The sequence below is a fragment of the Microcaecilia unicolor genome, chromosome 14 (genome assembly GCF_901765095.1).
Source record: "Microcaecilia unicolor chromosome 14, aMicUni1.1, whole genome shotgun sequence".
Classification (NCBI taxonomy): Eukaryota; Metazoa; Chordata; class Amphibia; order Gymnophiona; family Siphonopidae; genus Microcaecilia; species Microcaecilia unicolor.
Window position 1 is genome coordinate 37,918,816 of NC_044044.1, and position 22,854 is coordinate 37,941,669.

The 22,854-nt window shown below is 47.5% G+C and overlaps 1 protein-coding gene across 1 annotated transcript in view; it reads left to right on the plus strand.

The window, feature by feature from the left end:
* Positions 1-2,160: 2,160 nt before the first annotated feature.
* The window catches only part of ZBTB7B (zinc finger and BTB domain containing 7B), a 67,325-nt gene continuing 46,631 nt past the window's right edge, over positions 2,161-22,854 (plus strand). The window contains exon 1 of the mRNA XM_030187207.1: positions 2,161-2,263. The gene's annotated coding sequence lies outside the window, so the exon portion shown is untranslated. The remainder of the gene's footprint in view (positions 2,264-22,854) is intronic.

Sequence of the window (22,854 nt, forward strand, 5' to 3'; positions counted from 1 at the left end):
TACATTGTGAAGAGTTATGGGAAGACAAAGTCAAAGTCAGAATATCATTCTTGGGAAGACTTTTTGGCCAGTCCTGCATTTCATGTTGTATTTACATTGCAATGGACTACAAATCCCACACTGCTTTGCGATGTCAAATTGAGCCTTTGCCCTGAGGTTACCCCAAGCTGAATCACTGTGCCCCGCCCCCTCCCCTAAATCTGGCACGAGAGGGAGGCACTGCAGAGCTGCTTCTATTGCCAGGATGCCCTGACTGTCCCCTGAACTGCTTGCAAGCAACTTGCAGCCCGCGAGACTCAGCAGCACCTGCACGCGCCCTTTAAGACGTTGGGCGACGGGCGTGGCCCAACTGGCCGTTACAGATCCGCGTCACCAGCAACACGCTCCTCCCGTTTTCTCCTAGTTCCACCAATCGCGTGCCAAGCACAGTGCAGTGGGGCGCGCCGGCTGACCTTTGTTGACCAATTGGAGGGGAGGGGCGCCCTCTCCTTGGGAACCAAAGTTCGCAAAAGCGCCAGCAGGAAGTGGCTGAGGAGAAGGAGGAACGTTTAGGAGGAGGGGGCGGAGCTAGCTGAGAAAGGGGAGGAGCGTTGAGAAGAGAGAACACGAAGGGGAGGAGCAAGGGCTGAAGTGTGAGAAAACAGTGAACACGAGAGGGAGGGGTGAAGTGTGAGAACAGTGAGGGGGAGGAGCAAGGGCTGAAGTGTGAGAAAACAGTGAACACGAGAGGGAGGGGTGGAGTGTGAGAACAGTGAGGGGGAGGAGCAAGGGCTGGAGTGTGAGAAGAGTGAGTGAAGGGGAGGAGTGTGAGAAAAGAGTGAATGTGAGGGAGAGGAGTGGAACACGACTAGAGCTAGGGGGTGGCAAACAGGGCAATTGCCCTAGGCCCCAATACCATAGGTGACCCCCAAGTCTGCCTTGTTGAAGGAGTCATAGGCTGTAGGCCAGCTTTTGGGCCCCCTCCCCAGTTTCTGCTCTGGGCCCCTAAATGTTTAACACCAGTCCTGAGTGTGAGAAGAGTGAGGGAGAGAGTCAAGGGGAGGAGTAGTCTGGGAGAGGGATGAGTATGCAAGGGAGGGTGACAGAAGGAAAAATTAGAGGACTGAGCATGAGGGGAAGGGTTTGTGAAAGGGTGGGGATTTGAGGGAAGTAAGGTGTGTGTGAGGCGCTGGAGTAAGTGTGAAAGGGCAAGGGGATGAATTTGGGAGAGGAATGAGTGTCAGGAGTGAATATGTTAGGGAGAGGTAGGATAGAAGTGGTGATGGGTGGGTGTATGAGAAGTGATTGTGCAGGGGAGGGAATACTAGAGGTCCAAGTGTGAGAGGAGGGGTTCATGAGAAGAGTGAGTGTGAGGGGAAAGGTGAGAAGAGAGAGAGAGTGTGTGTGAGGGGGAGATATCTGAGGAGAAGTGGCCAGAGGACAGGGATAGCTGTGAAAGGAGAGGCTCAAGAGAGGGGTCTATGAAAAGAGTGAGTTTGTGTGGGAATAGTGTGAGGTGAGGGGTGTGCACAAGGAATGAAAGTGTGATGGAGGGAATGCTAGAGGAGTGTAGGGGTGTGTGAAATGGATGAATGTGCAAGGGAGGGGGAAGGATGGAAAGATGAGGGTTGTGAATGAGAACTAGACTATTGGGGGGGGAGAGCTCTGTAAAGGTGAAGGATGCGATAATGGAGGGGTGGGTTGTAGTGGGTGGTGAGGGCATTTGTAAGTGGGTATATGGGTGTGAAGAAGATAGGTTATGGAATGGGAGGAGTAGGGGGCAGGGAAGGGGAGGGGCATGAGGGAAGAGATGTTTATGCAAAGGTGAGGTGTGAGGGAGGGGTTAAAGAGGGGAGTGTGAGGGAGGGTGCGGCTGTGGATCGGGGGTTAGAGAGGGTGGGGCGTGAGGGCAGTCGTGAAAGGGGGTGCACGAGGGGGCGGGGTTTGGAAGGAGAAGGACGTGAAGGATCTCCTCTGAGACTGGTAAAGGCTGCTGAGGGGGCGGAAGAGAAGGGCAGGTCCTGCTGTTGGGTAGTAGGAAGGGGGGCGAGGGAGGCGGAGGAGGCAGGTGACGAGGACAGGTGAGGTAGGGCTGGAGGCAGAGAAAGGTGACAGGGAGGGGCGGGGCCGAGGCAGGGACAGGTAAGGGGCGGGGCCGAGGCAAGGACAGGTGAGCAGGCAGTGACTTGCCATTGTCGCCCTGGACTGGGAGCAGAAGTGTCCGGAGCCTGAGCCGTGAGCAAGATCCTGGGACTGGAGAAGAGCAGGGAAGGACGGAGCCCAGGTGAGTTTCAGCGCTCAATCCCCCCCCCCCCCCTTGCACCCCGGGGGGGGGGGGCTGCGGGTGACCTCATGTCGCTCCCTTCTCTTTAGATCCCGTATCGGGCTAAATAGGCATTAGATAAGCTTCTGGTTCAGAAACCCCTCCCTCCCTCCCTCGTCATCAGTCAGAAGAACCCTGATCAGGCTGGGGCTCCCTCCCCTCCCCTCCCGCAGGTGACAGGTCCGGGCCTTGCCTGGCTCCAAGTCCACCATGTTCAGGGATTCAGTACTTGGAAGCTGTAAAATGTCGGCCCTTGAGCCCTGCTGTGTCCCTGTACAGTGCAATGCAAACCAGGCAGCACTAATGCATTACAATGCTGCAGGTTTCTAGCTTGGCATCCAGCAGCCTCCACCGACCTGCACTATTCCCAGTCTTTGCATTTATTTACAAAATACCAACTCTGTGCGAAACCCAAACAATGTACAATGCAAAAGAAAACACAAATCCTTCTCAATGGAAAAGTAGAAGTGACAGCAAGTGTGCCATTTTCTCTCCCAGTTAACTGCGCTTTTAGGAGTTTGCAGTGATCACCTTATAGGAAAAAAGAAGTGTAAAGCTCAATTTTGGATCTTTTAAGTTGCATTTGCTTTTAAGATAATGTGGCCGTGCATTTGCTGTTTTATGAGTAGTGTCCAGTCCATGGGGGGTGGGGAGGGGACCTGGGATTTTAAGTGGAAGTGAAAGCTGTTACCAGGCAGCTTCTCATATGATTATCCTTTTTTGCAGGCTGTATTTAAAGAAAGAAATTAACCAGGTTTAACACGATGCATTGGGACTTTTCATATGATACTGTCACAGTGAGGCTCATTTACAAAGCACTTAGACTTACAAAGTTTATAGGCTACTGTGGACCTTTGCAAGTCTAAGTGCTTTGAAAATACACCTGGTGACACATGACCTGTTCTCAGGTTGCCCTTTGCTGTGGCATCCTGGCTATATAACTTTCACCCTGTTGGAATTTACCTCACTCTTATTAGCTGGCTTTTATTTTTGATAGGTAGGTGCCAGTCCTATGATCCCCCCCCCCCCCCCCCCCCCCCCCATTTGGATCCAGTGGGTGGATTTTGATGTTTCTAGATGGATCAGGGATTGAACTAGCAAGTGGGTACTTTCCAGATGACATAGGCATGTGAGCCGAGAAGGGACCATTTGGCCCATCCGAGTACACTTCATTGCCCTATGTCAGCTGGCCTGCAATCGCAGCAACCTCTTGAAGTGAGCTTGAAGCAACTGTACAACCGTTCCTGGCCAAGTTCTACTTGGGCTTATGAAGCACATGGGCTTTATTTAAAGAGTAGCACCGCAGACTCTATGGTACAGTAAGAGGTAGGAGGCAGGCGTCAGTGACTGGAAGAAAAGCGGAGGCGTGCGCAGTGAGCAGACACTTTTCAGTTAGTCCATGGGTACCTTTTCCTTGTGCAGCACTTTTAAAGACCAGATATGCACATGCTCTCACTTTGAAAGTTGCCTCCGATGCACAGTGTCTGCATCTGCTTTTTGCATGGAAAACAAGGCAGCTGGAGCTGGGAATGTATTTTCAGATCATGTTTTCAGTATCTGTCCGAAATGTAGCTGGAAGTACATGTTTGCAGAATACGACATGTAGCTTTATCTATAGTGGGGGAGCGTAATTTTCCTACCGTGCGTTTACATAACATAGTAAATAATGGTTGATGCTCACAGTTTGGGTAGATGTGCATTTACAGTCTTGTGTATAACCCATCACCTGCACCTCTTTCTTCATGTCTTTTTGTCTTTTTATCTGTCCCAAGTGTGCCTCAAATCTGTTAGAACATGCTGGCCTTCTCCCCACATCCATAGGTAGTACTATTACTACTACTACTTAACATTTCTAAAGCACTACTAGGGTTACGCAGTGCTGTACAATTTAACATAGAGGTACGGTCCCTGCTCAAGGAGCTTACAATCTAAGAGACAAGTGAACGGTCGGTCCGATAGGGGCAGTGAAATTGGGGCAGTCTGGATTCACTGAACGGTAAGGGTTAGGTGCCGAACGCAGCACTGAAGAGGTGGGCTTTAAGCAAAGACTTGAAGACGGGCAGGGAGGGGGCTTGGCGTAAGGGCTCAGGAAGGTTGTTCCAAGCATAGGGTGAGGCGAGGCAGAATGAGTAGTCCTTCTGATCCTCAGCAGCAGTAAGCCATCATCACCCAGTCCCACTGCCCTGTCTGATTACCAAGTTTCATAATCCCACAGCTACCAGAAATAAACAATCCATGCTTCCTGAACTTTGGGCTTAACCCGATTTCGGTTTCCATTTACTTACATTAATGGTATTGAAAAATGAAGTTAAGATTTGGTGAAAAAAGGGGGCACAGGCCTGTACTTTGAATGGCGAAATTCAAGGAAGCACAGTGTTATGTGACTGGGGGCAGGAGAAACCAGCTCTTTGGGTGCCAGCGGTACCGAACAGGCTCATTTGTTGTGTCCAGGGAGGAACAATTTCTAGTGTTTAGCACCCCAGTCATTCTGAAATGTTGGTGCTTATGGGCAGGACCATCAGCTCCTCTGCTAATGTGAGATCAGCTGCATGGGACATATTTTGGATACCTTCCTGGCTCGGCATTGCATCCCCTTGTAAAAGCCCTAATTCATGACGGCATGATAAAGGCACTGCTCTGGTCCAGTGCGTGGGATGGGAGGGAGGGAGGGAGAATCCAGTGGGTCAGCTTGGGTCCACTGATATGCCAGGGGATATAGTTATTCCCTTGCTGGCAGTGACTCCCTCTTTCTCTGTCTATATACCTGGCTTGCAGGCAACATTTAGGCAGCTGAGAGGCATCCAGAGGTCGATCGCTTCTCATTCAGGATGTCAGCTCTTCTGGGTATTCTGACCCTGTGCAATGAGGCTGAGGAGCTGGGTTACCTGCCCTTCTTTAATTTTGTTTTTTTTTTTCGGTGGATTGGGACTAGCTGATCAAGGTTTAGTCTTCCTCCTCACATTGCATGCTGGGTCTCGTAGCTTTAAATCCATGCTGGCTGGCAGCGGGGTCAGTTCGGACAGGATGAGCATCTCCTGTAGAAATGGAGGAAAAGGTCCGTGTCCTCTGTGCCAGGGCTTTCATCCTGCAGTCTGGCTTGGTGTGTATGATGAAGGATACAGGTCAGAGAGATGAGCATGGCTCCATGTCATAAGGCATAGGCAGAGCCGATGGGGGGTTTTACTTAGTCATTTCATGAACTGAAACCATATATCTATAAATACATTGGAGTATGAACTACATGACAGTCTATCCCCTATAACCTGGAGTTATCTGGGAAGTTTAAGGTAGCTATAGGCTTTCCGTGAATTCTTGTGTGTTTGTATTTTTTTTAAATTATACTTTAACCTACTTTGCAAAGCATTCTGGGCTTTGAAGTTCTGTGGAGCCACCTCGTAGCACTGCTGTGGCCAAGCAGTGATTCAGGATCCTGGCTCTGTCTATTTCTGCCCTGGGCTGATGCTCCGGTAATTAATTATTTGCGCACATTTTCTTCCTCACCCTTGTTCTGCTAGTTTGGTTTCTTCAGCAGGTCCTTCACTTCCTACTCAGTCTGACCTAGATGTTTTCCCTGTGGCCCTGCCAGAGCAGGATGAGGTCCCCTTGAGCGATGAGTAACTTTTCTCCCCAGCTGGTTCTTCCAGGATAGGGTTGGTATCTGTCTGGTGGAACTTATGAATAACTGAAGAATTTAGTTAATGTGCTCACCACATTCCAGTTCCTGGTGGGGTTTGTCCTCGTTGGCGACAGAAGAAGGTGTGAAGGAGTCATCGATGGATGAAGTGGAGACTCAAACCCCACTACATATGCTTTTTTTCTCTGTTTGGCAACGGTTTGCTCAGGTTAAGGAAGGGGACACTTGTTAAACAGTGCCTGGGGAGTTTCTCTTTTTGCTAAAGACACGGTGATATCCAGTAACGCAAAACCAAGACCGACTGTGCCTATTCCATAGGAACCAAAGCACTGTAATAACATTGGGCCTGGAAAGAGCGGTGTCACATGCTCCTGCTACGGGTCACATGATGTAGGAGGGAACAAGTGACTCTTCACAGCAGAGGACATGCACTGATCTGCATTTTACCTGTGTAGAGAGGGGGAAATCTTATGTTTTTTTTTGTTTATTTTTTTTTTCACTGAAGCCCTGATGTAGTTCTGTTTTCTGGGTCGGCTGCACAGTCACCAGACTGGTTTCACTCTAATGGCGGCACCCATCCCTGCAGGCACTGACAGCTAGAAAGGGCTGAAATAGGCCATTTGTAGGGCCCACCCTACTCCACCCACCTGTTCCAGCGCATCGTCTCTCCATGACCTCCTCAGTGCCAGCTTCAGTGGCTCATGCCATGCCTCTACACTTGCTCTGCCCAGATGCATGATGTCATAAAGAAAGGCCTATGGAAATCAGTTTCATATCAAATTCCTTGGAAGCCCGGGATGTTCTTACTAAATGCGACAGACCCAGATGCTACTTGTCACCAGAGACAATTGGTTAAGCATTTCTTTAATGCTACTGAATGTATATTTATTCCCTCACAGAAAGAGCTTAATGCACCCTGGGGAATAAATGCCAAATATTCAATGTGGAGAAACTGAGAGCTCAACATGAGATGAAAGAACACGGTTGGGAAAAATACAGTACCACAGAGGGCAGATAGGATGGGAGTTCATGTCATATTGTTTAGTAGTAACTCTCAGATGTTAAAATTGTTCCTTAACTTACTTATAGACCCTTTTGCCAGGTGCCCTTGGCCTGGATTGGCCGCTGTCGTGGACAGGATGCTGGGCTCGATGGACCCTTAGAGGCATATTTTCAAAGCACTTAGCCTTCCAAAGTTCCATAGAAACCTATGGAACTTTGGAAGGCTAAGTGCTTTGAAAATATGCCTGTTGGTCTTTTCCCAGTGTGGCATTACTTATGTACTTGTGTAGGTGCTCTAAATGGTAAATGAAAAATTCAGTCAAGACATTACGTTTCCCCAGTATTCTGTTTTGGACTGTCTCAAGACTTGACCCTTTGAACCGCTCGGCCTCGTCTCACTAAAATATCTTATCACCTGTTCGTGGAGAGTGAGTGAGTTACAGGCATTGGTCATCTATCCCCCTTAGGTACAGTTTTTCACATACATCCCAGGCTCCTACCCAAAGTTGTGTCTAACTTTCTTATGAATCAATTGATTGTCCTTCCAATCTTCTTTCCAATTCCATTTGCTTCACCAGTGGAGAAGACCTTGTATATCCTGGACTGCTGTCGTACCCTTCTTTATTATTTCAAGTACATTGAGCCTTTGCGCAAAACCTCGCAGCTTTTTATCGCATTCAACTCCATCAAACCTTGACTCCCAGCTTTCAAGAAACCATATTGACTGGGTGGCAGGTTGCATTATGTTTTGTTACCAGGAAGCTGGACCACCCACGCTGAGTCGCATTAGCACATATAAGCCGAGGGCCATGGCCTCCTCAGTAGCCCACACCAAATTGTCTCCTTTGCAGGACGTTTGCAAAGCTGGCTTATAAGAACAGAAGAATAGCCGTCACTGTTGGAAGCAGGATACTGAGCTAAATGGACCATTATAGCTCACTATCCTGCTTCCAGCAGTGGCCAATCCAGGTCACAAGTGCCTGACAGAAACTGAATTAGTAGCAACATTCCATGTCCATTGTTCCTCCAGGAACTTGTCCAAACTTTTTTTTTAAACCCAGATACGCTATGGAATGCATTACCTACAGACCTGAAATCAATAACTTTCGCAAATCTCGGAAGACATATTTCTTCAACAAGGCCTACAAAGAGAACCTATAGCCTCACTAATCCACTTCACCAACCCACCCAGCTATGAAGGTCCACCTTCTATACTTACCCGCCCTAATTACTTCCTTCTTTCTTCCCTTACTCAACCTCTGCACATTACTAATTGTATCTGATATCCTGAAATGACAATCTCATAACAAAACTATGTAAGCCACATTGAGCCTGCAAATAGGTGGGAAAATGTGGGATACAAAGGCAATAAATAATAATAATAATAACAGCTGTTCTTTCCACATCCTGTGACACCGAGTTCCAGAGCTTTAACTATTCTTTGAGTGAAAACAAAATATTTCTTCCTGTTTGTTTTAGAAGTGAGTGTCCCCTGGTCTTTGTATTTTTTTTGACGGAGTGAAAAATCAATTCACTTTCACCTGTTTCACACCACTTAGGATTTTGTAGACCCCCCTCAGCTGTCTCTTTTCCAAGCTGAAGAGCCCTAACCTCTCTAGCCTTTCCTCATATGGGAGGAGTTCCATCCCCTTTATCATTTTCGTCGCTCTTCATTTCTAATTCCGCTATATCTTTTTTGAGATACGTTGACTTGAACTGAACGCAATACTCAAGGTGCTGTCGCACCATGGAGCGATGCAGAGGCATTATAGTATTCTTGGTCTTCTTTTGCATCCGGTTCCTAATAATTCCTAGCATCCTGTTTGCTTTTTTGGCCACCACCACACACTGGACAGATTTCAGCGTATTGTCTACAATGACACCTAGATCTCTGTCTTGGGTGCTGACTCCTAAGGTGGATAACTATGATTTGAATTATTCTTCCCAATGTTCATCATTTTGCATTTGTCCACATGAAATTTCATGTGCAATTTGGATGCCCAGTTTCCTAAGATCTTCCTGCAATTTTTCACAATTTGCATGTCTTTTGACAACTTTGAATAGTTATCTGGGCGTCCCCTTGCATGTTTGCCAAGCACTACCGCATAGACACTTCCGGTAGCCAGGACATGACCTTTGGTCAGGCTGTCTTCTGAAACCTTTTTGCCTCCTGAGTTTCATGCAACCACCTGTAATCTGCTGCAGCTGGTAACTCACTAAAAAGTGTGCCTACGTCTCCCCCGCTTACCTATAATGGAGGTTCTCCGTAGACAGCAGGGAAATGCAGCCATACTTGCCCTCCATCCCATCCCTTCTACACTTCATCATCAAATCAGCTAGCTGGAAGGCAAAACTTAAGAGGAGGGGGAGCTGCCCCAGGTGCAAATATAACAGACAGAAACAAAAAAAAGGCAAAGATCTGCCACAGAAATGGCAAATCAAAAGAAAAAAAGCAGATCAAAAAAGACAAAAAAAATAGAACAGGAGGGTAACAGAAGAAGTGGTTTATTACAAGTTACCCGACGTGGCCACGTTTCGCCCTCAGGCTGCGTCAGGGGTAAAAAAACTAATAGGGGTAAAAAGCAAAGTGAACCCCTAAAAGTAGTCCTACAACCACCTTACATAAGTACTTCACAATGCTATGTTGACTGGCAGCATTTCCCTGCTGTCTACGGAAAGCCTGCGTTACAGGTGAGCAACTCTGCTTTTCCCCAGTATTTTAGAAAAGATTATGCTAAATGCAGAACCGTTTATAGAATGCATATAGAGCATAAGTACATAAGTAATGCCACACTGGGAAAAGACCAAGGGTCCATCAAGCCCAGCATCCTGTCCACGAAAGCGGCCAATCCAGGCCAAGGCACCTGGCAAGCTTCCCAAACGTACAAACATTCTATACATGTTATTCCTGGAATTGTGGATTTATCCCAAGTCCATTTAGTAGTGGTTTATGGACTTGTCCTTTAGAAAACCGTCTAACCCCTTTTTAAACTCTGCTAAGCTAACCGCCTTTACCACGTTCTCCGCCAACGAATTCCAGAGTTTAATTATGCGTTGGGTGAGCAGGAACAGCAATTCAGCAAACTACACGTAGCAGTGACTGTTTTACTGTTTCCATGTGCTCTGGCACTTGTATGTATAGTGGCCTGATTCACAAAACCAAACGTGCAAGTGGTGCCAATTAACTAGCAAAGCCAGGTTTTTGGAGGCAAAAATGAAAAGCTGGTTTAAGGAAAATGACCCCTTTAATCCCTCATTTAAAGCCCTGGCTGAAACCAGCACCTCTCTGAAACCTCCTTGGATTTGGTGTAAAAGCTGATGAGGACAGTTTTCATGAAATGTACATGTAAATGGGACGGAGACATATCAGTTTCAGCCTGTCCGTCGAGCCACTCCAGCTTTCCGAATGTAAACGCAGCTATTTACGCCTGTAGATGCTTTGAAATGACTGTCTTAGTTCATAACCTGTAGAAGATATATAAAACACCAAATAGGATGTGCTATTCGTTTTCTGAAAAGTCTGAGCTGGTGATTGCAGTTTAATATTGGAATTCTTGGACCTGCGGTATATATGAAACCATCTTTAAATAATTAAAATAAAATAAACTCCAAAAACAAAAGAAATTCTCATGCCACTTTGTCTTTGGTCTTATGTGTATAGTTCCCCTGGCCAATCGGCTTCCGGAAATCACTAAAGACCAACCTGTTCGAAACGGCGTACCCTACTGACCCAACTTAGGTGCCTGAACCCAGCAACACAACGAAACCAAAGCCATAATGAACACTTTATAACCCGTCTTCTCTACGATTCTCCTAATGTGTTTGTAACACTGGAACCTCTTTGATAATAACATCACTTTGTATTTGTTTCATTGCCGGAGGTGGTTAACGCCTCACGTACTATGTAAGCCATGTTGAGCCTGCAAATAGGTGGAAAAATGTTCAAACTTCTTCTACTAACCTATAAATGTACTCACTCTGCTGCTCCCCAGTATCTCTCCACACTCGTCCTTCCCTACACCCCTTCCCGTGCACTCCGCTCCATGGATAAATCCTTCTTATCTGTTCCCTTCTCCACTACTGCCAACTCTAGACTTCGCGCCTTCTGTCTCGCTGCACCCTACGCCTGGAATAAACTTCCTGAGCCCCTACGTCTTGCCCCATCCTTGGCCACCTTTAAATCTAGACTGAAAGCCCAGCTCTTTAACATTGCTTTTGACTCGTAACCACTTGTAACCACTCGCCTCCACCTACCCTCCTCTCCTCCTTCCCGTCCACATTAATTGATTTGATTACTTTATTTTTTGACTATTGGATTGTAAGCTCTTTGAGCAGGGACTGTCTTTCTTCTATGTTTGTGCAGCGCTGCGTATGCCTTGTAGCGCTATAGAAATGCTAAATAGTAGTAGTAGTACTAGGATACAAATGCAACAAATTTAAATATGCTTCCCAAACTTCCCCTGGCCTCTCAGTATACATTTCCCATCCTTGCTGTGGGGTGGTCCAGGATCTGGGTTCCAGGCAGCTCATTGATGTGGGTTATGACAGGAGGAGACCAATCAGCTCATCAAGTCCTTTCCCAGCTGCCACCCACAGAAGCTTGACTATTCGTAGGATGTATCTTTCCGTATTCAAGTCTGGTTTTGTCATCTTCTTTCATCCATGTCCATTTCATAGAACTTTGTAAGAATCTAAATAGTTATCAGTAATAGCATAGCGATGACTTAAACATCTGACTTGTCAATTTCCTGCCACCTTTAAGACGGTAACTCCTTGACTCCCGCCACTAACTTGTCATGGCAACCTGGTTGACTCGAGGTGTACATAGCCTGCTAATACCGATGGCGCTTGGAGCGCCTGGCTGAGGCTGTTTGCTCTACTTAGTACATTTTCTGATTAGCTTTCAAAGGTAGCCCTTCTTCGTCAGATCAGAAAGATCTGGCTACCTTCGAAAGCTAGTGAAAAAATGTATTGTTAGTCCAATAAAAAAAGGTATCATCTTCTTTTCTTTTCAATGTTTTCTTTTATTCTATTTCTGTTGACTACCTTGTAATTATTTAAAATTATAAACTAATTTTACGTTTGGGTGGTGGGGCTATTTCTGGGCAAGACTTCTACGGTCTGTGTCCCAAAAATTGCAGATACAAATCAAGGTAAGGTATACACAAGAAGTAGCACATATGAGTTTATCTTGTTGGGCAGACTAGATGGACCGTGCAGGTCTTTTTCTGCCGTCATCTACTATGTTACTATGTAATGTAAAGGAAAGTAAAGAGCGGTTGGCATGGGAAGGTTTGGGCCTGGGTCCAGGCTCAGTTGTCCTTGATTTCACTGCTTTTGGTACTGATTGACACCGGTATTCCTGCCTATCAATGTCCCCCTGACCCTGCATCCCTTGGCCTGCACATTTTGCAGACCCATGGGTCCAGACAGTATCCAGATTCCTGACCCTTAAACATTGACTGACAGAGGAGGAAAACCTCCCAGTGTTATGTTCTTCTGATTCATGGTTGGTGCTTGGGATGCAGAGTTTGAGAGGAGGGCTCTGAGCTGTCCATACACATTTCCAAGGTGCCCTTCTGGGGTGTTAGACTGGTCTGATGAAGGCTACCAGGTCTTTGCTGCTTTTCTTTCTGCTGTCTGACTCTATGGATGTCCTGGGCTGTCTTTTTGGTTTCCTCAATGTGCAAATTCTCTGCCCATGTGTCGGCCTTTCTGTGCTCTCCTCCCCTGCCACACACAGTCCTGGAAGATCCTTTTTCTTAGTAGTTTAGATGGAAACACAGGGAGGCATTTTCTGTTTGACTTAAAGGAAAACTGTGACACTCCACAGCGTGAAATAATTAGAATCCACTAGCAAGCAGCTGCAGTTCTTTGAGAAGAGATGGTTGAGGTTGACCTTGAAACTTTGGGTGGCTGATAGCAGCTGGGGTTCACCTGCCTCATCTGCTGTCTTTTAGTTCTGCACAGGTCAGCCGAGGTGTGTACATTCTTCTGCTTTATTTCATTCATCTCGGACTCCCATAAAAAGCCACAGCAGCTTTCCCGTCCCAACCACTGGTCTTTATAAAGCCGTGACTGGGATGTGGCACCAAGGGAAGAGAACCCTTGCTTTTACTGGCCTTAGTTCCGCTGAGAGAAGGAAACCTGTGTGGGGCGAGGGGTCCTCGTCCATCTGCAGGTATTCACAGTGTTTTCTCCAGGTTTCCTTTCTCCCCCCCCCCCCCCCCCCCACCTTTCTTTTGGGCCTGATGTACTAAGCAGCTTCCCTGTTTAACACAAAATGTATCGCAGGTATCCAGGTGGGCTGAGCAGGTTCTGGGTTTGCCATTACTGAACATCTGAACTTACGGTTCTGGTCCTCTTAAGACCTAGAGAAGCAGTTGAGGTAAAAGCCAGGAGTGACCTAGAGCCAACTCATGAACTCACAAACGCCACCTTCAAATCTAAGATAAAAGCCCACCTTTTTGATGCTGCTTTTAACTCCTAACCCGTATTTTTATCATCCTCACTTTAATATTCCCTTATCTCTTGTTTGTCCTGTTTGTCTGGCCTAATTAGAATGTAAGCTCTGCGGAGCAAGGACTGTCTCTTCATGTTCAAGTGTACAGCGCTTCGTACGTCTAGTAGCATTATAGAAATTATAAGAAGTAGTAGTAGTAGATACATGAGCACAGCTTGGGGCTCAGAAGAGATGGCCTTCGGGTTTGCTTTGTCTTGTAACATCTGGGAAGGGTCTCAACATGAACATTTTGAAAAGGGAAGTTGAAACCCAAGTGCCACTTGCAACTGCTTTCTGACCAGGAGGCAGGTGACCAGTCAGCCTACGCCTACCCAGAAAGCCTCAGCTTATGGGGGTCTGAGAAAGTCTTCCTCTTACGAAACTGGAAGTATGGTTGGAAAGTCCTGGGCTCTTATTTTTAAATAGAAATGTCATGATTTTTGGATCTGTGCTTCCTGCTAGTGAGGTCACCTGATTTGATAAAGCATTGGGAGACCTTTGTGTTTGATAAGAGGGTTCCTCTTGGTGAAACACTTCACTTGCATATCAGTGGGGCTGGCAGCTGATCAGCAGGCAGAGGCTGTCAACACAGGGTACCTGTGGGCTTCTAGGACTGCGTTGTCCTTTTCTAAGGTAGAGCGTATCTGAACATTAAAAGCTGTTTGAGATCTGGCAGTTCTGAAAACTCTCTTGAACAAGAGTGAAAAGTAAAACCCGGGGCTGGCCTGCAATACTGCCGATGTGGGACCTTTAGGTAATGGTAAATTGGATTTCTATCCCGCTATTGCCTCACAGTTCTAAGCAGGTTACAGCTATTTAAGAAGCCAGTTTCATTTAACAGGGCAGTGACTGGACATGCCAGTAGGCCTGCAGGTGACACGGGTGTGCATAATGTGTCCAGGTTGTACAGCTGACAGAATTCGAAGCCTTTTAGAATGTAGTGCTGCTTTTATATATTTACTAGTAAAAAAGGCCTGTTTCTGAAAGAAATGAAACGGGCGCTAGCAAGGGTTTCCTCGGAGTGTGTATGTTTGAGAGAGTGTGTGTGACAGTGACTGTGAGAGAGAGAGAGTGAATGTGTGTGTGACAGAGAGAGAGAGAGAGACTGGGTGCGAGTGTGTCTGTAAGAGAGAGAGAGTGTGTGTGTGAGATTGAGAGTGTGTGCCAGGGGTGCCCCTCCCTCCCTCCAAGTTCCAGGGTCGTCCCCTCCCTCCCTCCGAGTTCCAGGGTCCCTCCCTCCCTCCCAGTTCCAGGGTCATCGTCCCTCCCTTCCAGTTCCATGCCCCCTCCCTACGAAGTTTAAAAGTCATCTTGACTTACCTCATTGGGGTTACGGGGTCCGCCAGCAGCGGTAAAAGGCGTGCAGGCTCGGCCCTTTTCTCTCTCTCAGCTGTGGTCCTGCCCTCATTTCCTGTTTCCGCAAGGGCGGGACCACAGCTGAGAGAGAGAAAAGGGCCGAGGCTGCATGCGTTTTACCGCAGCTGCCAGCCGCCGTAACCCTGACTTGGTAAGTGAAGATGACTTTTAAACATTGGAGGGAGGGGGCCTGGAAATGGGAGGGAGGGAGGAAGGAAGGGATGATGACACCCTCATGTTTATGACGTTGCGTTGCTTTGCCTGGCAACTATGCTGCGTCCCCATCCCTCTCAGTGTTCAGCCCTCGACGTCATAACGTTATGACGCGAGGGCGGGACAGTGAGACAGATGGTTACAGGCAGCACGAACCCCACGAACCCTTCAGTGCCACAGGAGTCAGCTTCAGAACGTCAGGGTTGGAAATTATTATATAAGATTTTATTGCAATGGTCAAATGCAGAACAAACATTGAAAGTTGTATCACAACTCATGTCAAAAGTCATGTCAAAACAAAATAGGGAGCAATAGCAAAAGTCCCCTGTCCCCCTCCACCCACTAATAAAATAACAAAAAAACACTGTGAAAGGATCCTGCATCCCATCATTGAACTTTTGCATTTTATTACTAATTAGTGAAACTACTAAGCCCCCCAGACAATCTCACCACCCTGACACTCAAACTCGCACACAACACCTTCCACACCTCAGCCATACCTCTTCTAAACCCCCCCCCCCCCCCCAAATACCTACATAGCTAGTTGTTGCGTAATGAACTACTACTACTTAACATTTCTAGAGCGCTACTAGGGTTACGCAGCGCTGTTCAAATTAACAAGGAAGGACGGTCCCTGCTCAAAGGAGCTTACAATCTAAAGGATGAAATGTCAAGTTGGGGCAGTCTAGATTTCCTGAGTAGAGGTGTAGTGGTTAGGTGCCGAAGGCAACATTGAAGAGGTGGGTTTTGAGCAATGATTTGAAGATGGGCAGGGAGGGGGCCTGGCATATGGGCTCAGGGAGTTTGTTCCACGCATGGGGTGAGGCGAGGCAGAAAGGGCGGAGCCTGGAGATGGCGGTGGTGGAGAAGGGTACTGAAAGGAGGGATTTGTCTTGAGAGCGGAGGTTACGGGTAGGAACATAAGGGGAGATGAGGGTTGAGAGGTAAGGAGGGGCTGCAGATCGAGTGCATTTGTAAGTTAGTAGCAGAAGCTTGAACTGTATGCGGTACCTGATTGGAAGCCAGTGAAGTGACTTGAGGAGAGGGGTGATATGAGTATATCGGTCCAGGCGGAAGATAAGACGTGCAGCAGAGTTCTGAACGGACTGAAGGGGGGTTAGATGGCTAAGTGGGAGACCAGTGAGGAGTAGGTTGCAGTAGTCAAGGCGAGAGGTAATGAGAGAGTGGATGAGAGTTCGGGTGGTGTGCTCAGATAGGAAAGGGCGAATTTTGCTAATGTTATAGAGGAAGAAGCGACAGGTCTTGGCTATCTGCTGGATATGCGCGGAGAAGGAGAGGGAGGAGTCGAAGATGACACCGAGGTTGCGGGCAGATGAGATGGGGACGATGAGGGTGTTATCAACTGAGATAGAGAGTGGAGGGAGAGGAGAAGTGGGTTTGGGTGGGAAGACAAGAAGTTCGGTCGTGGCCATGTTCAGTTTCAGGTGGCGGTTGGACATCCAGGCAGCAATGTCGGATAAGCAGGCCGATACTTTGGCCTGGGTTTCCGCAGTGATGTCTGGTGTGGAGAGATAAAGCTGGGTGTCGTCAGCATACAGATGATAGTGGAAGCCATGAGATGAGATCAGGGAGCCCAGGGAAGAGGTGTAGATTGAAAAAAGAAGGGGTCCAAGGACAGATCCCTGAGGGACTCCAACAGAGAGCGGGATAGCGGTGGAGGACGAACCATGAGAGTGAACTCTGAAGGTACGATGGGAGAGATAAGAGGAGAACCAGAAGAGGACGGAGCCCTGGAACCCAAAAGAGGACAGTGTGTCGAGAAGTAGGTTGTATGAATTCGCATAACCACGAGGCATGTAGCCTGTCCTCACATGGGTATATAGTGCTACTGCTCTGAAAGAACACAGTTTAGGTTTCCCCCTGTGTTTTGGTGCATCTTCCTGATACACAAAAGCTCAGCAGCTCTGTTGTCTCTCAACAGGGAGTGTGGTGTGTGTCATGCAATTTCTGCAGTACAAGCAAAGCAGTTTACATATGTGCAGGTACTTTCTCTGTCTTTAGTGGGCTGACACTACGTTTTTGTACCTATCATAGCGATAGGACTCTGCTAGACTCCGGGGGTGTGGGCGGGTGTAGGATCACAAGTTCTCCTAGGACATGCCAAGCCCTGAATTAGAGTAAATATTGATCCAGATTTTTCTCTTTTAGGGGCAAGGGGGGAGCTGGCATGTGAGACAAAGCAGCTGTTAAATGGAACCGTTCGCAGGGGCTTTCATGCTTTTATTCCTTGGTTTCTACTGCTCTTCATAGGTTCCTCTTTCTTGTGGTCATGGCTTTGGCGTTTGAAGTAGCCATGTTCTGCTGTTCCGTGTTCTTCAGCGGAGTCTGGTGCATTTCTCAGCCCTGTATAGGGAAGTGAGTGGAGTGCTTGGAGGGGGAAGGGGTGGGGGGTAGAGAGGGTTAATGGGACAGGCGCTCTGTGGCCAATCATACAGCCCATCTGTGTAATGAAGGGTGTTTTCGGATTAGGGAAATGACTTCTCATCCTTTTCAGATACGATGTTTCACACGGCTGTCCCTAATACAGAAGCTGCCTTGGGGAGCTAGGCCTGACATCTGAGTGTTGGGTAACACTGTTTAAATCCGTTCTTAACCCTGCGCTGCCTGGTAACTCAGAACAGGTCCTGTTTCTCCTAACAGCAAACTGTTTGCAGTCTTAACAAAACAAGAAAATCCCTTTGCAGAGCTGCCAGCACTGAGCCAGCAGGAGCGTTGGTCCAGGCTGTGCCAGTATCCTGGTAGTGTTTGCCAACAGGGAGGTGCCCTGCTCTCCGTAGATGGGTGGGGAACAGAAGGATCTGAGGAGCTGAGTCGTCCTTCTGGCCGCACCTGCTGGAGGTGGGGGAAGATTCGGCTCCTTAGCTTGTGTAACATGACTGGTTATTCCGGCTTGGAGCTAATTTAGGTGCTCTTCAGCCTCTCAGCTCTGAAATACCCTCAACCCTTTGAAAACAGGATCTAGGAGCTGAGCACAGGGGTATATGTGATTTGGTGCAGAAATAGTTTGGGAAGCTTTAGAGTTGCAGGGCATTAAAAGAGAGTATTTGACTCTACCACAGCAGTTGTTGGGCTGATAAGGGGCTTGTAGTTCTTGGGTCAACTGGTCAGACTGGTTGGGCCATCTTGCCCCTTCCTTGTTTTCATCACCCACCCCTCTCTGTGTCTGAATTCTCCGGCTGTTTTGGTTTCACTAGTTTCCTTCGTGTGGAACAAAAACTATAAGTGTCTTAAATCGCCAATGAGTGGCCAATCCTTTGATTCTGTTTAATTTCATTTTTCAATGTGCTGTTTTCCCCTGGATTCTCTTGTCTTCTTCTCTGTCTCAAATCCTCCAAGGTTGCTGACATGTTCAACATGGTAGGACTCTGCCCCCAGTAGGAACATGAGTCTTTCTGTACTGCTGTACCTGGGGCCTTGCTATTGGGTATGAGAAGATTTATCAGGAAAACTAGCACTGTTGAAGCACAGTAACCCCTCACACCCTGCTGGGGTATGGATCTAAAGGAAGGCTCCACTCCTCCTCAGTCAGCAGCAGAACTTGAGCAGCCTGCGCCCCCCCCCCCCCCCCTCCACCGCCCCGGCCTCCTCGGAGGTCTCCGAGTACCCATGTGCATTTAACCTGCTTAGCTTATACTGTGAGAACATGTGAGAAGAGCAGCCAGCTGTGGACTGCATCACGTAGTTCCCCTTGCAATCATCCCTCTGAATCTTTCGATTGTGTCTAAAGCTGTGTGTGGCTGACTTATCCTGCTGACCACGGAGAACTCATGTTACAGGTAAGTAACTACACTTTTTTGTTTTCTCTGGTAGATGGTGATAAATGTCCACTCCTCCCGCAAAACTCCAGGACATACAGCGATTTATACTGCTGATGTTTAAAGAGAAAGCAGTAGGAAATGCAGAGCTACAAAACCCTACAAACTAGATTAGCCTATTTCTGATAATATGGATCCAGACACTTGCTTGCATTTATTACACTTGTAGGTTTAGCTCTCAGCAGTAGAATCTGTCCTTTTCTCTTGTGTACTAGACAGTACATAAGTACTGCCACGCTGGGAAAAGACCAAAGGTCCATCAAGCCCAGCGGCCAATCCAGGCCCCAAGAACCTGGCAAAAAAACCCCAAATTTAATAACGATCAATGGGGACTTTTCCTTCAGAAATCTGCCCAGACCCCCTTTAAACTCAGCAAGGCCAGCTACCGTCACTACCTTCTCTGGCAATGAGTTCCAGAGTCTGTCTACGCGCTGAGTAAAGAAAAACTTTCTCCGATTTGTTTTAAACCTACCACATTCTAATTTCATCTTGTGTCCCCTGGTTCTATTATTGTTAGAAAGCGTAAACAAACGCTTCACATCTGTCCGCTCTACCCCACTCATTATTTTGTAGACCTCTATCATATCACCCCTCAGCCGCTTTTTCTCCAGGCTAAAGAGTCCTAGCCGTAAGCTGGGGAAGGGAAAGTGTGAGCGAGCTTTAGCTCCTTGACCTGGGCAGGTGGATGAGAAGAATGTTGACCCAATCCTATCCCACTTCCCATCTGTTCTGGTGTGTACTGAGATGAGCGGTAGAAAGGCAGGGTTGTCCTCCTGTCATGGAGTCCTATAATAGTAGTGTGATATGCTCTCCTACCATCTCATGTCTACGTATCCTGGTTCTGCTTTCTCCGTGTTCAAGCAGGATAAGCCAGCCATGCATAGGTGATGTTGTTAGATGGCGCCAGTTCGGACCTGCTCCCTAGAGGCCAGAAAAGTCTTATCTGAGCATGTCTGAACTTACCCACCTAGTGGTAACTGCCACCAAAGCACCCATGTGCCAGTCTTTCATTCGCTTTTGGCCTACAGACAGATTCTACTTCACTCTCTATAACAATGCCGGATTCCTAATGTTCTAAAACAAGACAAACTGAAATGAAAGGGCAAGCATCATGACCCAACGTGAAGACCAGGATTCAAAAAATGCCCACAATGTGGGAAAAATATGTTACTATCGGACTCCAGCCATGTGTGTGTCCGGTGCCTGGGACCCCAGCATGTTTCATGGCCTGCTCAAAGTGTAGGTGCACATCTCTGTGAGTGCTGAAGAGCAGGAGCCATATTCTCCAGGAACTGTTGCATCAGCGGGACCCAGCACATCGTCTGACAGGGTAAGCATCTCTGACTCCCCGGCTCTATCCTCAGCTGGCAACCCTGATGCAGCTTCCACTCACCACCAACCCAATGTGTCGCTTCAAACTATCGTGATCCCTGCTCACCACCATCCCATAAAGACTCCTTCTGCAGCCGTTGTGTCTGCACCTCCATGATGGCCCATTACAGTGCTCCTCTTCAAGGCAGCCCCTGCAAGCAACTGAGGCTGCCTCCCTCCAAGCAGCTGGAACAACTCTTTCTCTCTCAACTGCTAACACTATACTACTACTACTACTACTACTAATCATTTCTATAGCGCTACTAGACGTACAACCACCTTCAAGGAAAGCTGTTATCTAGCCACCCAATCATTTCACACTTTATGAGAGGTTTTTTCAATCTCAAGCTCCTTCTCTGGATTCCAACCACCTAATGGGACCTGAGCCTAGTCATCAAACACCTCATGGCACCACCCTTTGAATCTCGCTCTCATCCTCTGACCCCCAAACTCATGACTTGGAAGACACAGTTCCTCATCGCAATCACAAGAACATAAGAGTAGCCATACTGGGTCAGACCAATAATCCATCTAGCCCAGTATCCTGTTTCCAAAAGTGGCCAAGCCAGGTCACAGGTACCTGGCAGAAACCCAAATCGTGGCAACATTCCATGCTACAAATCCCAGGGCAAGCAGTTGCTTCCCATGTCTGTCTCAATAGCAGACTATGGGCTTTTCCTCCAGGAAATTATCCAAACCATTTTTAAACCCAGATACACTAAGCACCATTACCACATCCTCCGGCAAAGAGTTCCAGAGCTTAACTATTCGTTGAGTGAAAAAATATGTCCTATTTGTTTTAAAAGTATTTCCATGGAACTTCCTTGAGCGTCCCCTAGTCTTTCTACTTTTGGAATGAGTAAAAAATCAATTTACTTCTACTCGTTGTACACCACTCAGGATTTTGTAGACCTCACTTTTCATTACATCCATTCAGCTATGCAAGACACTGGCACATGGGTGTTTTGGTGGCAGTTACCGCTAGGTGGGCAAGTTCAGAAAGACTTTTGTGGGCTCTAGGGAGCAGGTCTGAACTGACATCACCTATGTGTGGCTGACTTAACCTGCTGTCCACAGAGAACCCTCATTACAGGTAAGTAACCCTACTTTCTTGCTTTGCCTCCCTCACTGTTGGAAGTCAGTAGCTTTGCCGCCTTATGGTGGGTCTTTCTTTCGATATGGGCATCTCACTCCAGCTGGGCTGCTGTCTGGTGCTCTAATTGGGTCCAGTTAGCTATCAACGTGTGTCTTTTTTTTTCCTGATGGTATTGAAGTGTGTGATGTAACATGCTTGTAACTGCCGAAACTGCTCTGGTCCTCTCGTGGGATGTGCTGTGCTGAGAATTTCTTATGCAAGGAATGGGGAGGGACTGTCAGGTAACGGGGGGGGGGGGGGGGGGGGGGGGCTGCAGTGTAGTCCACTAATCGGAGAAGAAGCTTTGTGGGGGAGTATGGAGGGGAGGGGGGGTCTCCTGGAGTGAATTGTGATAGGATACATGGAGAGGATCTCCTAGATGGGACTGGGACAGGGTGAGAACATATAATTTCTTTCTTTTTTAGTATTTAGCTCACCCCTTTCCAGTTCTAGTTCAAGGTGAGTTGCATTACCGTACCGTAGTTTATTTCCCTGTTCAGTGGGCTTACCCTCTAAATTTGTACCTGAGACAATGGAGGGTTAAGTGATTTGCCCAAGGCCAAAAGGCATGTTGTTGGGATTTGAATCCTGGTCTGTTTGGTTCCCAGCCTGATTCTCTATCCACTAGGAATCTGGGGCAGGTTAAGAGGATCTCCTTGAATGAGGTTGCTGAGGCAGGATAAAAGCACACAGAGGAAGGTTCTCTGGAGGACACTTGGACAGACAGAGGGTCTCCTGAAGGGAGCTAGGACTGGGTGACTGGACACAGTGATTATAGACTTCTGGAGAGGATTGGGGACCAGGATAGAGATAGAGAGAGGGTAACTGGGGCAAAGGCAGACGATCACCTGGAGGGAAATGGGATAGGGTGAGGTCTTGGGGAGGGGGGGGGGGGATTAAGGAGGTAGGTACTTGAAGGCATAAGGTAATTAGCTGCCTCCACTATCTCCTTGCTGCTGACTTTTTTTTGTATTTTTCTGTTAGGAACACCCACGTCCCACCCCCAACACACCGCCTTCTGATTTGGATGTACTACAGAGAAAAACGTCTCAAATCCGAGTTTTGAAAACGCCGCTTTTGAGACACTTTTCTCTTTTAAAAATGAGCCCTTTAGTGGTTTTTTTTTTGTGTATTGTTTTGTTTATAAATCTGTGTTTTTGTCAGCTGCCTAGGACCTTGAGGCCAGACGAGCTATATAAATGTTTTCAGTGAAATAAAAAGTACCAATGCAGGGTGTTCCAGCTAGCCACTTTCCCCTCCCCTTATTTTGTCACATATCTCCCCTTCCTTTTACCCTCCTACTTTAATCCCACATCCCTCAAGTTCTTGAAAACAAACGCAGGCTGATAAGCTGCAGTGGTGTCTCCACCCACCCTTGTGGTCCACGCCTTGCACAACTGAGAGTTGGTGCTTTCTGAGAACAGCACAGCAGCCTCCAGATCTGCAGTATTCCACCTTCCACCTTCTATCCTGCCACTGGACAATGTTCTATTTTTAGGTATC